Raw genomic sequence first — 12,016 nt, 5'->3', positions numbered from 1 at the left:
ATCTGAAACCTTAGAGTTTTTAGGAGTACCAATATTCCAGTACTCAGGAGGCAACTTTCAATCTGGGTAAGTTTATTGAAAACTAGATTCCATCCATTCACTGCTAATGTGATCCACACATAGGAAGCAATTCATAATCAAAATGATTATTGTGTCCTTTAAAAATTGTAATTCTTGCACAAAAGTAAATGTGTTTTTTAAATTATTAATTTTCCTCCAACTTCTAAAACTTAGTGTGTGTATGAATGATAACTTCCTGAAATACTACATAGCTGTGGTTTCTCAAATAAAATAAAAATAAGATTAAATAACTTTATACTTTGTGAATCATAATTCTTGTTAAAGCGGAAAGAATTATGCTAGAAGCAGAAAATCATGAAAGGATTTATAGCTATCTCTAATGTCTGATACAAAGACAGACTATTAATATAAAGAAAAATAATTTAAGCAGAAGAAAAATTGTGAAAACCTTTGCATGAACTTTTAAAATTTTCAATATTTTATGAGGCTTCAGAGGGTCCCTTTCAGTCTGTTTCTATTATCTTCGAATTATACCATCATCCTTGCCCTCTAAAAGTGGACACAATCTGTTTTCCTAAGACTATAAGAGACTTCATAATTCTAAAGATAAGAAATTACATATATACACATAAACACACTTGTATGTGTATGTGCAAAGAGAAATCTAATGGCTATAAAAGGCACATATGAAATAATTGGGTAATTTTGATATGAATTATAGAATATTAGATAAAAGCAGTGCACTAATGTTATATTTTCTTGAACAATTTGGTAAATATAGTTCTGTAGTAAAATAGTTTTTAGAGATACACACTGAAGTATTCGGGCCTAAAATGTCCTATCTACAACTCACTTCCAGACACGTATGGGTGCGTGTGTGCGTGTGTATGAGAGTGGGTGAATGACAGACTATTATTTGTTGAATCTAGCTAGGTAAAGGTTATGAGGAAGATCTTTTCACCCATTAGACAATTTCCACAGGCATCTGAAACTACATCTCTACTGTGTTGTCTAGCTCTGGAAATAATTTTATCTCTCACTTGTATATCAAATTGAAAAACACAGTTTTCTCTTTGTACACATATAGTTTATCAGCCTCCAATTACTGCTGATTTTAGCTCTTAAATGTATTCAAATATATCTGCTCCTCTCAAAACCTACAACACAGTTCAGAATAACTTCATCTTTGAACAGTCCATAATCTGGCACAACTATCATTAATTTTCATCATGAAAGCCAGAATAATCTTGCCAAAATATCAAATATGATGATGTCACCACCTTTTTAATGCTTTCAGAGGCTTCTTGTTACCCTCAATACAAATGACTTCAAGCAAATTTTAAGAGCTCCACTTACTACCTTATCTTTGGACTATAGTTGAATGCGTTGCTCTTTCTCGGCCGTTTAAATTCTTTATTTCAACTGAAATTATTTTCCTGCCATCGTCCCCTGAAAATTCTTGTAATTTCCTCAAGTCTTATGTGAGATGTTACTGCTCCCTTCAAAAATGAATCTAGACGCCCCAAGCCTGTGCTAAGTATTCCTGTGTGTCCCCCACAGCGCCTGCACTCACTCCTCTCCCTTGCTAGTCGTGGGCTGTCCTTGTACACTTCAAGCAGCTAACATATCTTTCCTAATTCTGCACACCCACATATGGTAAAGTGCCTAAAACATGTACACTCTCAGTAGATAATTGTCAAATAACTATTGTTTGGGCTACATAATGAGACTAGTCTGTAATCGAATATCTATGAATTCAATCAAAATCTTATACACAGGACTAATTGAAGCTGCTAGGTGACCAGTGAGAAAGGAGGAAGCATGCAGTAATTTCTAACAAGAAGGGAAAAAAAATAATTTAGTCTGTTTGGATCTCAGACATGACTTTGATTGATTTTCTTATCCTCAGGAAAGAGTCTTCTAGGTGAGAGAAAATGAGATAGAAAAATATGCAAATATTCTATAAGGATAGAATCTATGGAGAAAGAAAGGACGTCAACGATTGCCTCGGCTGGGGGTGGGGAGAGTGGAATGGACTGAGACAGGCACAAGGGTAATAGGAATGTTCTGCTTCTTGATTGTGTGGTTGTAACATGCGTGTATGAATTTGTCAAAATGCATCAAAATGTACACTTAAAAGTGGCACATTATACTTCAATTAAGTCGGTCTTTTAAATGCTTCAGTAATTTAAACAGCTCCTCAGTGACATTTCCAGCAGAGAAAGTATTCAACACTTTTGTTATTGGGGAAAAATGCTACAAGATAATATTATTTAAAATATCTAAATAGTTGTAATAACACTGAAATCAGTTTAAAGAGCCTTTTTATGGTAGTTTGTATATAAAAGGAAATTAATGGGTCCCCTACTAATTTTATTCCGTGATTAAATCTCCAAACTACTGATCTTTCCCTTGCTTATTCATAGACCATCAGGTAATTAGGACCGTCTCTACTATATCATCTGCCAGCTGTGAGGAGAATGAGAACAATAGTTATTCAGTTCACTGGGATCATTATCATTCATATAGGAAAACAGGACCTTTGTAACTGTTAACAACAGGGCTAGATATATTTCTTTTTCATTTTCTCTGTACTGACTGAATAAAAAGCCAACTGGAGACCTAGATGTCTATGTGCATAGACAGTTAATTAATTCTAATTTATTTAATAGAACCAAATAATATTATTGGAGCGCTGGGGTAATTTTAATAAAGGGGAAAAATGACAAATAGACTTTAATTTTAATACCTAGATATCTTACAGAAATATCTTTATTAAACATACATCAGTCTTTATCTAAAAAGTTCACATCGAGTGCCTAAGAATTACCATATCAAGACACATTCGGTAAATCAAAGAGAGCCAACCACAGCTTTGGGTCTCTTAAGCAAGAAATATTCTTTCCTATATTGCCTTAATATCAACTCTATTGAAAACACACACACAGAGCCATACGCACACAGACACACACATGCACGCACTATCACACACAAAAAAGAAAAATTAATAGAAAAATAAAGCATAAGGATTAATAGCTATGAGACTAATAAATTAATGGTGTGTGAAGGTAGAAAGTGAGGTGGAATCAAGTAAAAATATCCTCCTTCAGTTGAGAGAAAATTTACATAAAATAAAATGCAAAAATCTGAAGTGTTCCAGTCAATGAATTTTAATACTTGAGTAAGCACATACATCCACCACCAAAAATATTACGGAGCACACTTTCATCATCCTAGAGAGTCCTCTTGTGCCACTGTCCAATAAATTCCTCATGAAGAGGTGACATCTCCTCGGATTACTATTACCTTTAGAATAGCCGTGCCTATTGTTAGAATCCCTATTTATGCAATCACATGATACATATTCTTTTATGTTTGGCTCTTTCAGTAAACAAAATGTGATACAGTTTATAGTACACTGTGGTTGTATCAATAGTGGCCCTAGTGCTTATAATACTCTTTTATCATCATACATGTAGGGTATTTTGTCCTGAGACTTAACATTTTTACTCCTCACAAACAGTCTTACTATCAGACTGTTATCTTGATAAAGATAAGTCTTTGTAAGTCTTACCAATTTTGTTAATCTCATTTTAAAAAAATTGTACTTCAATTTCTTTATGTTGTCGATTTCCACCTGTTTTTATCATGGATGCTTTAGATTTAATTTGCTTTTCTGACCCTAGCTTCTTATTTTGGAAACTCAGATAAATATTTCTTCTTTTCTAATATAAGGCATTAGAAAGAACTTTTGATGTAATTTACATTTCACGTTCATTATCAATTAATACTATAAATTTCCATTAATCATAGCCTAACTGTAACCCACAAATTGATGTGTCTCCCTGAGCATACAGGTCAAAATATTTTCTAAATTCTCTCATAATTTTTGTCATGGTTTTTATAAGTGTATTTTAAAATTTAAACATACTTATGGATTTTATCAATACCTTATTGCAAATTGCATCTAATTTAAAACTGTTATCAACAGAGGACATATTTTTTAAATTTTGTGCTCAGTATTTGCAAAGATTACAACTTTCTCATGCTCTTATTTCCTTCTGTACAATACATATCCCCCCACACACACATTTTTTTTTTCTAGTGCACCTCATTCTTGCAGATCTGAAGTTTTATTTGGTACCATTTCCATTAAACCGCAAGAATTTTTTTTTAACATGTCCTTTAAAGCTGGATAGAGACTAATTCATGCAGCATTCTTTTGTATACATTGTTTTGATTTTCCCTTCATTTATTTGAATTTCTTAAACTGACAAAGCCCATTTTAGGTTTATAGAAAGACTGAGCAAAAAGCCTAGCTTCCAGCTGTCCCCTCGTTCCCACCTTCAACAGTTTCCCCTATCATTAACGTATTTTATAGTATGGGACATTTGCTACCATTGATGAGCCAATGTTAATACATGATTATTACTAAGTTTACTAGCTTGCATTAGGGTTCACTCTTTCTGTTAAACATACTATAGGTTTTGGTAAATGCATAATGACACGTGTCCACCACTATAGCTTCATGGCAACTAGTCTCACTGCCTTAAAAGGCCCCTGTGTCCAGCCTATTCACCCTTTCCTTCCTCCTCCAAACCCCTGCTGGCTGCTGGCTACCTTTGGGGTTTTTTTCTTCCTTTTTGGCTAGTCAAGTGAAGCAGCGGGAGTGAAGGAAATTTCTTGTTTTATTGTCATTCTAATCTAATTTTATTTCACTGTGAAATTTGAAATTTTATTTTATTTTATTTTATTTTACTTTATTTTATTTGAAATTTTATTTCAAATTTTTATCAGAAAATAATTTGTATCATATTTTCATCTAAATATGGTTATTTGACCATTTTCTACTCATTTTTGTGACCCATGGATTATTAAAACATGTTCATTGAGTTTCTAAACATTTAGAGTTATTTTTATTGACTTCTAATTTTATTTCCTTTTGGAAAGAGAATATATTTTGCATCATGTCAATTTTTAACCATTTGTTGGACATCACTAAGAATATACTCCATCTTACTAAATGTTCTGTATGTAACTGAGAAAAATGTGTATTCTGCTGTTGTTAGGTGGAGTCTTTCATAAATATAAATTTGTATAAGTCGGTGATACTATTATCCAACTTTTCCATACACTTCCTGAATTTTGTCTTCTTGTTCCATCAATTATTAAAGAACATTATTGAAATTATCTATTATAATTGTAAATTTGTCCATTTCTTTCACTTTCATTTGTCTTGTTTTATATATTCTGAAACTCTGTTATTGTGTGCATGAAATTTTAAGACTAACCATTTCTAGACAAATGGAATTCATAATGAAATGACATTAATGAGGTTTCCTCAAAATGAAATGAGCAAAAATGATTTTTTGGCTCTAAATTCTACTTTATCTGATATTTGTATAAACATTATAACCTTATTTTTAACAGTTTACTGTTATCATGGTATATCTTTTCTACTTTTTACAATTTTAATTCATTTGTGTTTTTATATTTTAAATAGTTTGGTAGTAGCATTTTTTTTTTCTTAGTCTAATCTAAAATATCTGTTTTTTAATTGAGGTTTTTAGACCACTTACATTTGATATGATCAACTGATTCATCTGGTTATATTTAAATTTTCCATCTTAATATTACTTGATAATCATTATGTTTTCATCTTGCTTATATATTATATCCAACAAGTATAAAACAAACTGTGGATTTCAGGACTACTGATACTTCAACATTTTCCTGCAATGTTTGAAATAAAATTTAAAATCATTACGTGCAGGCAGAATGAGGACCAAGGACCCCATTTTCGGCAAGGGAAAATACAAAAAGGAAAAAAATAAAAAGTAAGCTGAGTGAGTTAGAACAAATTAAAGTCAGCTTATTTACCTTTAAGCCAGCTGCTGCTAAATTTCTTATCTGAGCAAGTTTCTGCTTTTTCTAGAGTTCTGGCCTATTGGGGAACTAAGTGGCCTGCTGGGTCTGTAAACACTCTGGGGAATAATGGTCACAAAAGATGCGGTGGCAAGGCCTGGCAAGATACAATACTGGGCTGTTTCCTGCCCAGTAAATAGTCAAAGCAAATACCCATCGTGGAGATTTGTATTTGGCTGGGGCAGAGACCAAGGGAACAGCTTGAGCCCTGAAATATGGGCAGGAGGGCTTATATCCCTTATTGCAAAGGAAAACCCTCTGGGGTGGTGATGAGAGGAAAATTTCTCTCTCCCACTGATTCTTCGGAGGAGATTGATGCCAGTGGTGTTTTGCTCCCCAGTGAACTAGCAGATATTAACGCTTCCCTAGGAATTTGTGTGTGTGACCTTAGACAGGTTGCTGTCCCCACACAAGGCTCAGGTTCTAGATTTCTCAAAGCTGCTCAGACCCTTAAAGATTATAAAAACAATAGGAGCTGATATGCTCACTTAGAGAAACTGCTGGCGCCCTTGTTCCCTTCCTCAACTTACCCTTTGGGCTAATGAGCAAATAGCCTTCAATAAAAGCTGAGTGGAACTGACACTCAGGGCCGCCATCAGAATCCCACAAGCAAGCAGTGATCCCCTGGGTTCCCACCTTTAAAAATTATATTCTGTGTGTCTTGTCTCTTTCTCATCATTTCTAACTTCTATTTCTTCAGTCGGTCGCCACCAGATGCACAGGATCTTAGCAGACCCTTCCCCTTGGGCAGAACCCTGACACTTACATTAGCCTTTAACTATCTATAGGTATTCAGTGTTTTGTGTGTCCCCCATAATGAATGTTTCCTACCTTTTATTTTCTCATTTCACCCTCCTTCTACCTCACAATGATTCCAATTCATTATTCTTTCTATTCCTGAACAGCAATAACCGTCTTCTCATCTTAAAATGATTTGCTAACTAGTTGACCTTGTCATCTGGGTCTTTATTCAAATGTCAACCTTTACAAGAGCTTTGCTACTACCTAATCTAAACTTTTACCTAACCTTATTCATTCACTTTTACTTTACCCTTATTAATTTTATTCAAATTGCTTATATTTTTTGAATAACTTCTCCATTATTTTATTACCTCTAGTAGAATGAAATTCCATGAGAACAGGAATATATCCTCTCCTTTCCCCTTTCCCTGATAGGCCATTCAGTAATACTATACTTTTAGTTGCAAAACCTAGAACATACTGATTTGTGTAAACATATATAGAGAGGGTGCCAAAAAATGTATACACATTTTAGGAAAGACAAAAACTATTACAACTTTAATACTCAATATATGCCAATAACAAAAGATGAAGACAAGTCACTTTTGAGCATCTCTTATAATAGAAGTCAAATGTGACTTCTGCGTTACAATATTAATAGAGTTTTTTCCTTTCTTAAAATGTGTATACATTTTTTGGCCTCTTTTATGTGTGTTTGTGTGTGTACCTAATTAATCTATATATACATAATTTAAATAATGAAAATATGTAAGTTTAATGTGCAATAACTTTTTGTTATTAAATCATAGCAGTGTACATTAATACTATCATGGAGTACAGTGTACTGTTTCTGTATACAATTTGAAATACTTTCATCCAACTGATTAACATAGCCTTCATGTCTTTTTCTTAGTTATGCAATAACTTTTTTTAATGCATATCACATTAGATAATTATAACAAAATTCTGTAAAGTAGGAGAGCAATGCTATTACTAATTATTTTGAAAATGATAAATCTAAGACTATTAAAGAATATATGACTATCAAATTCACATAGATATAGAAGTGGGCCTGATACTTAAACCCAAGATACTAAAATCTCACATTCATTTTTATTATCTTATCATAATGTATACCATAACACTTAGCTTTGATATAAAGTTAGTTTTCAATATATGAAATATCCATTTGATAAGAAGGTAGAGATGATAACAAATATATTAGTATATGAAATTAAATATAAATTTTATGTACCCATGAAAGTTAAATAGTTCAATTAGCTTAGCACTTGTTAAATGATCAAAGGATTCACTGTGTTGGTTGAGATGAAGCTTTAAAGATGAATATATTCATGAGACATGATTTTAAATTCACTGAAACTGAATTTATAGCATAGAAGTGACTAGGTTAAATAACAAAACAACATGAAATGTTTAAGGATAAGAAAATCCAATCCCCAATTTTCACATGACAATGAAAACATAAGTACTGAAATACCAAATGTGTTAAAACACTCAGATGCAAATCTATGGCAAATGCACTTTACCACCACAACCTGTTTGAGGTCGCAGGTTGGGAACCAGTCTAAGCAAGTGTGCAGACTCAGTAACGCTGACATTTAACATTGTAGTTTTGGTCTCTTAATTTTTACTGTCCTTTAAATATACTTTCCATATGAACATAGATTGCAAATAAACTAAAAGACGCTATGTCTGTCTGTCTCTCTCTCTCTCTCTCTCTCTCTCACACACACACACATCTGACTAGAGAGCAATAATGCCAGAGGCAAAGCCTTGAGTAATGACCATAATTTTAACAAACTTGCTAGATTAAGTACATGATAGAGATTACTTTTACCATAATTAAATTTAGATGTGAAGATTTTGGCCAGAAAATATTTAAAAAGAGAATGAAGAAAAACTGTAGAGTGTGAGTTGGTTTCAAATGCAACCCTCCAGTGCCCTAAATGCCACTTTTGAGGCTGAAAATCTATAACTTTTTTTTTAACTGAGACTTTATTTTGTGGATATTTACAAAATCTGGGACATCTGCTACTAAATTTTATGGAAAACAATGTGCAAGAAGATAGATGGAAGGCATACCATGCCTCGGTTTGCTGGCAATTTCATATCACTGGGAATTAAACTGGACCACAGTTTAAAAGTGACTGATCATTGTTCCTATTTATTGCTTTGTGCAATGCTAACGTGTAGGCAGTGGATAGTTAAATTCACAATTGTACTTTGGAGCTCAGGAAAGGGAAATTTGGATGCTGAGCAAGACAATCAGAGGGCTGATGTCCCAGTTTAAAGCCAGATGAATGTTGGGTAAAACTGTAAAAATAGAAACTGCCTTAGGACAATAATGAAAGCATCCAACTCAGTCTCTCAAGGTGACCAGGATCTCAGTTTCTAAAAACAGGATCCTATGAGAGAAAAATGATGCTAAATGAGCTCTGTGGATGAGGAATTTGTCTCTCGTGCTTGTGACTCATTTAGTTTAGTTTAGTTTTTAATTTCAAAGGGGATGCTAGGCATCAGTTGACCTCTACTGGCAATTCAAGGTTACCAATAATAAACAATCACAGTGCAATCAATTATTATAATGTTAAATAACAAGGATTGGAACAATGCACTTTATAGTCACTAGTGGAAATTATATTCATCAAAATTATAGAACGCACTGGAAGTTATATTTTGATCTTTGCCTTCTTAGGGTCTATAAAGTGCCACATTCCTTTTTGTTTTCAATTCTTTTTCTTGGGCTTTTGTCCTGGAAATAATCCTAATGCTATTAATGTATCAACTTATGTAAATGAGTAAATTATGTAGTCCTATAATTTCATAAAAAGATAATTCATGAACACAATCAAAAAATGCCATGAAGCTCATAGATGTAAAGAACTATAAATAGTTGGATATTTATAGTTTATAATAAACAAAACATGGAGAAACTGCAAATAAATGGTATTTTTCAAATCTATCAGAGAATCAAGATCTCATGGTCAACTGAGTGATCAGAAATCTAGAAAAAGACAGCTGCTTGCAGGAAGAAAGAGGACCCAGACATTTGCTCAAATGGAGTAGACATCAAGGATTCGTGTAAGTAAATCAGAAGATATGGCTGAATCAAAAGAAAAAAGGTTAAACACGGAACATGAAGCCCACACAGGCCATAGATAACAGCCCTTTTCCCCTGGAATGCCACCAGATAGTCAAGGAAATAAGAAATCACTACCAACACCAACACAGGCCCATCTCCCCTACTTCTCCTGGGGACCATGTGCCTTCACCTCCAGGGAACAGAACATTTTAATAAAAAATGCTACCATAGGACACGAGAACAAGCTGGTTGTCATGGAAGAGGGAAAATCACTGTTCCCCCCCCTTCCTTTATCAGAATCTCAAATGCATAAAGAAAAAAATATAAAAAAAAATTAAAAGAAAACAACTAAGGAAATTATAGAGCACTGTTATAGGAGTTGGATAGCTATAAACTCCTCTCATTTTTAGAAAAAAAAAAAAGATCTGAAACAACCAAATACAATAGCTGAAAAAATACAATCAACAAAACTGTATTCCTCTGGCTCTCCTAATCAAGTAAAAATTAGAAGATAAATATATAAATTTAGGATTGAGAACAAGCACATAATCAACATACAAAGAAAAATGCAATTATTGTCTACATTATATGTAGTATAACCTTGAACCAATACACTAGAATCTAGACAAAATAGCTGATTTTTAGAAGAGTGTCTAACAGCCAAACTTAGAAAGTTTAGCTAACACGAGCGGAGCAATAATTGTGGAAAAAATTGCTTAAATTTTCAAAGAAATACTTTCAAAAGACCTTAAGCCCATACACGTGTTACTGGCAAGCTGCTTCAATTGTGAAGATATTGATAAATCTTTTGTTGTTTAAACCTTTCCGAATAAAGTGTGATTCTTACTTTGTAAAACTAGTATCATAGGATAACCTTGATACTAACAACTGTAAATTAGTGTACCTTAAAAGAAAAACATTGCAGATCAATATTTTACCTTAAAGTGTGTATAAATCCTAAATGCTGAATATAAAATCCTGGTAATCAAGGCACATTTATAGAATAACGTACCATGATTAATACATATTGACAATTAACTATATCAGTAAAATATATCAATTAGTCCTCTGTACTAACAGCACAAAGCCAAATGATATATGGAATAGAAAACTTAGAAAAATCATACCGTAAGTATAAAAGAGAAATGAAATCCAAATTCATATCTAAATTTAAAAACTAAAATCCTCTTATTAAGAAAAATCAATGTCTTTTGTTTTAAATCACAAACTGCAGTAGAACAAGTAAGTGGACCACCCAAGGGATATGTAACAAACTGGTCAACATAAGGAACGAGGCCTGCAGTACTGATGCATATATGTGGTGCATGTCCAGTGTATGAAAATTAGCTCAACATAAGGAGGTGGTCAATGCCGGGAGCTGGTCAACTATGGAGGTTCTACCGTATATCAATTTCAAACAGGCATCTCATCTTCAGAAGTAAAAAGCAGGAGCACTGTAATATCTCTACCATTTTCAAGTGGGCAGAAAAACTAAGTAAGAAATATAAATACTTGAAGTAGGAGAAAAACTTGTAAGTACTTACAGATTAATAGCGGCAGAGCATCTACAAAGCAGCCACACCATCCCTTCTTCCTGGCATAGAACACCGATGTTCTTGGGAAAGGCAGCTTCCCTCCCAGCCACAGGAAGTAACCGCTGATGAGCCTAAGCCTATGCAGGTGTTTTCATTCCCCTAGCTAATTAGGGAGTTAGGCTTGGGCAGGTGGAACTGCCCAGAGAGTATTCAGAGTGCCCAGTGTGTCTTCCAGAAATAGGGCTCATCCTGGAGTACTCAAATGAGGGGCTCGTTTTAGCTTAAATGCAGCCTTCCCGACAGTCTGGGGCAGATTCGGAGGGCCTGAATCCTTGATGTGTTGTTCACCGAAGGTTGTCAGCTATCGGAAAGTCACAGAATCACCTCTGTAAATATCTCCAAAACTAAATCTTGATGGGTAGGTGTCTTTCTCCGCATTCTGAGGTTACCTGTCTTTAGCTCCATCTTCTCTCCATTTGATTACTCCTTCCTATTCAGGCTTTCTGTTCTCTGTTCTCTGCTCAGTCAGTAACCCTCAGAGACACTCAGCAGGCCGGTTGTGAGGTCTTTCTCATTCAGTTCCTGCTTCCTCAGAGCTGAAAGCAGTGTGACATCATCTCCCACATATTCCTTGTTCTCTTCGAATACAACCTTAAAACCATCAGAATATATCCAGCAATTAACACTCATG

The sequence above is a fragment of the Otolemur garnettii genome, unplaced genomic scaffold (genome assembly GCF_000181295.1).
Source record: "Otolemur garnettii isolate 467f Iridium unplaced genomic scaffold, OtoGar3 scaffold00042, whole genome shotgun sequence".
NCBI classification, from domain to species: Eukaryota; Metazoa; Chordata; class Mammalia; order Primates; family Galagidae; genus Otolemur; species Otolemur garnettii.
The sequence above is the reverse complement of the archived record's forward strand: the minus strand, read 5'-3'. Positions refer to the sequence as shown.